The sequence below is a fragment of the Strongylocentrotus purpuratus genome, unplaced genomic scaffold (assembly GCF_000002235.5).
Source record: "Strongylocentrotus purpuratus isolate Spur 01 unplaced genomic scaffold, Spur_5.0 spur5_scaffold_4, whole genome shotgun sequence".
NCBI lineage: Eukaryota > Metazoa > Echinodermata > Echinoidea > Camarodonta > Strongylocentrotidae > Strongylocentrotus > Strongylocentrotus purpuratus.
In genome coordinates, this window is record NW_022145610.1 from 13,575,653 (window position 1) to 13,580,613 (window position 4,961).

The 4,961-nt window shown below is 37.8% G+C and overlaps 1 long non-coding RNA gene across 1 annotated transcript; it reads right to left on the reverse strand.

The window, feature by feature from the left end:
• Positions 1-437: 437 nt before the first annotated feature.
• Positions 438-3,917, reverse strand: LOC105443364. The gene is made up of 3 exons (XR_004066293.1): positions 3,773-3,917; positions 1,177-1,253; positions 438-735 (listed from the first exon to the last, which is right to left on the reverse strand). It is a non-coding gene; the product is annotated as an uncharacterized LOC105443364 (long non-coding RNA).
• Positions 3,918-4,961: the final 1,044 nt, after the last annotated feature.

Genomic DNA, 4,961 nt, shown 5'->3' on the forward strand with positions numbered 1-4,961 from the left:
TTCTGCATCCATCACTAAATTTGTAGCCTAGTTTTCAGAAAAAAATATAACCCAAGTCTGTTGAATGGAAAAATGAAATAAGATATAAAAAAATCAACAATGACCAATAACATACACCCTGATACCTGCTCAGAAAAAGGAAGGACTGAAATTCACTTGGGGTTCTAGTTGGCAAACCTAAACTATTTTTTGTACAAGACTAGTTTAAATACTGACCGCATCTTAAATTATTACTGATGATCCCATTAAGACGATAGGCCTGCTGGAGCTCGGATCAGACAAGGTATGAAATAAGTAATACAATGTAATACAACTCGTGCTCATACCGGTAATTGAATAATACTCGGTTAAGTATGGGACATAAAATGACCAAACAACTTTGACCAGAGAATGTACTGGAAATAATGCTACTGAAACATACGTAATGTAGACTTATATTTCATCTATATTGACATTTAATTTTTAATCTAAATTACAATTGTGATATTAAGTCAATTATTCTTTTACAAGTCAACTGACAATGAAAAATATCTGTTTCAGATCTATAATTTTCTCCATGACATTTGTTCCACAAAAATTTATTGGGGGTACCTTCATGTATATTAGCACACTTGCTCGTATGAAGTGTAGTAGGCCCGCATCTCTAGATATGATCCCGTCAACATCTGTTCTTTGTTCCTCTTCTGAGTTTGCAAACCAGAATGCCTTCATCATCCACTGTAGAGAGGCATCATCCTACATGAGAGAAAACAAAGTAGGTACATGTACTTCAATTAAAAACTGATACTGATGGATACATATCAACCATAATACATCCTATAAACAGACTTTTATCAATCTTATTTTGTGTTCTTCTTCATCTTCATTGCTCAAGAAGTGAAAGTACCCCTTACAAAAAACAATAATGAGGGGTCCTGTGTATACCCTACATGTAGTGCTTACAATGTGCATTTGATATGGCTCTTCTAAACACAGGACCTCCTGTAAATAAGGACAAATTTTCCTTTGTAAACATAGAAAGAAAAGACATCAATATTTGTATACTAGGTGCAGAACTAGAATAAAATATACCCTCCACTATATATGCTTGCAATGTCAACTTAGTTCCATTTCCTTTTGAGTGAATTAATAGGTGGTCGTTTAATATGTGTGTGCTAAATAACCTGATAACTGTACCTGCATGGGACTTTCTGCTTCATCTTGCAAATATAAGAGATGTTGTAATGTCCTCCTTCCAGCTCTTCAGTTTCAATCTTTTGGAACAAAAAGAAGAAGAAAATCAATACGACAATCAAGGCATCCCTTTCTCCTTAACAAAATAAAATAGATCTAGCATAATTCAAATTAATAGATATTTTTATGTCATGGTTGGCCTTAATTTTAATATGGTGTGGAAATCAACATTCCTATTTAATGAACCACAGTACAAAGTAAAACTAAATGGAAGATTTAACTTGTGCATCAAACAGTGGTTTCTATGGCCTATGAACACGAAGCAGTACTAAGTAGAATTAGTTTATTATAAGAAGAGGTGGACTACATACCATATAAGCAGAGGCGGCGCTCCGAGAGGGGGGGGGGGGCAGAGTGCCCTCCCATTTGGTCAAGTACCCTAAAAGTGCCCCTTTTTGCATAGGAAAAGTGCCCCTTTTTACATAGGAAAGTGCCCCTTTTACTCTGACAAGTGCCCATATTAAGTTTTTAAAGTGCCCCTTCCCCTTTTAATAACTACCCCTTTTAACTTGGATAGGCGCACCTTATATCTTCACATGTGCTCCCTTTCATTTTTAATAAGTGCCCCTTTTTCTTATAAGTGCCCCCATTTAAAAATAGGCCCTTTCCCTTCTCATAAATGCCCCTTTTCATCTATGAAAATAGTTCCTTTTCATTCTCTTAAGTGCCCCTTTTCATCTCTTGTAAATGACCCTATTCACTTCTGAGAGATACTTGTTTTACTTTGACAAGCACCCCTTCCCCTCCTAGTCAGTACTCTTTTCATCTCTTATAAATGCCCCTTTTATTTTGACACGTCCTCCTTTTCCTTCCTATATAATGCCTTTTTTCCTTATAAGCACACTTACCCCTTATCATAATTACCGGTACCACTTTTCGTCTTTGATAAGTGCCCCGTTTATTTAAACATGTGCCACTTTTTCTTTTTAATAAGAGCCACTTCCCCTTCTCATTACCCTTTTAACAATGATATGTACCCTATTTCCTTTCTTATAAAGAACCTATCCCTTTTTCATAAATGCCCCTTTTCACTGCTTATAAATGCCCCCTATCAAAATCTGATGGGTGCCTCTTTTCCGTCGACAAATGCCCATGTTCTTATCATCCCTGGTGCATGCCTCTTTGTTTAGGTGTAAGAAGTGCCCCATTTTTACCTCTGATAATTAGCCTTTGTACTTTGACACATGCTTCTTTTCTTTTCTGATAAGTGTCTTAACCCTTTCGATAAGTGTCCCCTTTTCCTTTCATCATTAAACGTGTCCCTAATTTCAAGCGACTAAAAGCAATTTCCCACAAAGCTCGCTCGCTACGCTTGCCCATAGTTATAGATGTTATAATTATGTAACTTATCACAGATCTATTCAGTCTTCCGTTATGAGATTGTGCTTATATAACCCCATCAGGATTGGGTTTTCCTCTTTATAAGATGTAATTTTTCGCACTGCAAGCCAAAAACTGCAAAGTATGATACTTAAGCAATATCTTAAATGCTGTATTAAGAGAAACAAATATTGAAATCATCCCTGATAATGTAATCACAAAATAGGGGTATATACCAATGTAAAAAAAAATGGTATATTTTCCCTCTGAAGGTGCCCTTTTTTCAAGAAAGTGCCCTTTTTGTTGGTGCCCCCCCCCCCCCCCACTTTGGAAGTTGCTCCGCCCAAAGGCTCCGCCGCCTCTGCGTATAAGTAAACATAATTGTCGACTACCCTAGGGGTCTTCTCTTATACAACGTCCAACAAAAAATAGATTTATCAAATGAACTGCACACTTTGGAGAAGAAAAAATCTTTAATTAATATAGGTCTAGATCTAGAAAAGTTATGACAACTTGACAAGCACACTGGACACACACAACATCTGAACATTAAATAAATGAATCCTAGGTCTAGTTTGTTTGTTTTTGAATATTTTTATTAATAAGTTCCAGGTTTACGTCTAAATGAAATATGGTTTGGAGCCGTTTGATTATCCATGGTCACAAACAATTTTGGTCTAAAAGTTGACACGCACCAATGATGCAACTGAGCGAACGGATAGCACTTAGTCTTAGTCTTTGTCTAGAGCTAGTATAGCCAACAGAGTCGACATCTACTAAAGATATAAACAAGAATTAACCCTCTTGGATTATTAAAGAAATCATACTTCATAGATTATTTTAAGGTGTAACGTTAAATCTAGATTTAAATTCAATGGATGATTGGTGAATTAGATTCACGATGACGATCAAATTTGGAATAAAACCTGATCAGAAAGTTTTATCTTGATGTAGATGAGCACCGAAATTCCCCCAACGTGGGCCTGCCGGAATCCCGGGGCTCTAAAGGGTGACATGAAGGCAAACCGCAGTCAAACTACTTCACGACGATGAAAATCAAAGTGCAATTTCAAGAGAAATATTTTCCTAGCCTTTTCCCCACAAATCTGTTGAGAACAGTCTCAAAATGTAAAGAAAATACAGTAGATCACGAATTACAGCTTTTTCAAATTAATGACTAAATTCTCTTAATCTACTGATATTTCAATCAATTACTCACCCATATGCATTCTCCGTGAACTAAATCTTCTCACATTGTGCGAGTATAGCGCGCGTCGTGCATTCCCACCTCGATATGAATATTTAAGAGAATCGAGACTGTCCCCGACCCTGCCTAATGAATATTCATGATAAAACAGGAATCCGGCCTCGCCGTGGTACGAAAAAATAAGACGCGGCCCGGGGGTGCATTCGCACATTCACAAACCACATGCTCCAAAGTAACATACCATGACAGTACACAGCGTACATGCCCAGCCCCGCGCATGGCTATTTGTGAATTGATTTGCGGATTAACTCTTTATGTGTCACAAAAATATTCTCACTGTGTCATGCCGTTGTTATCATGGGATAGGTAAACTGCGGATGTCAAGATTATTTAACCGTTTCCGGTGAAAGCTCTATCTTTATGCCTACATGTGTTACAAACGTTGTCAAAGAGCTAAACAGGAACAAAAAATGGGGTATACTTGCAAAAATACCCACAAAGATTGTCTTGCACAAAGCAGTCCCTCCGTCAGTTGTTGCATGTTGTTTTGTGTCAATCTGCACGTGTGGCAAACAAGCCTCCGGGCCGATTTTCATATACGGCATATAAAGGGTTAAAAGTTGTGGAATACTTAACAAAACTATCAATTCCAACACTTAGCATCGCTTATCCAAAAGTCCTTTGCAGATTTAAAATTGACCCGTCCCGTTTTGCCACTACATACCCAGGAGAGAAGTGGGAAGCTGAGAATTCAAACGTCGCCCGATACCGACATTATGGCAGTGGTTTATTTTGTTCTTTTCGTCTTATATCTTAGCCACTTTTCTTTTCGTTGAGGTTGGGTGAGATTGTTAAGAAGCTTGACTGAAGAAGCTTTTCAAGTGGCAGTCGAGGAGCTGTAAAAGTAAGTTTATTATTCTAAAAGAAGTTAATTAGACACAATGATGGATATGGGTCTGTGTGGTCCCTTCAACAATAACAACAGAACACAACAAGCAAAGCAAAACCACTGTCCCCAGAATTTAGGCATATCCAGGCTTCATAATAATTAGCGAGTGGTTCTGTCGTGTATTCTTACATCGATCAGCTGCACAGGTTATCCTTGGAATAACAGCTCTTACGTAGGTATTGTCGCGATGATGAATTCCTCTGGAATAACGATCAGCGACCAGCTATGGAATGGAGTTGGTTGACACCGTCG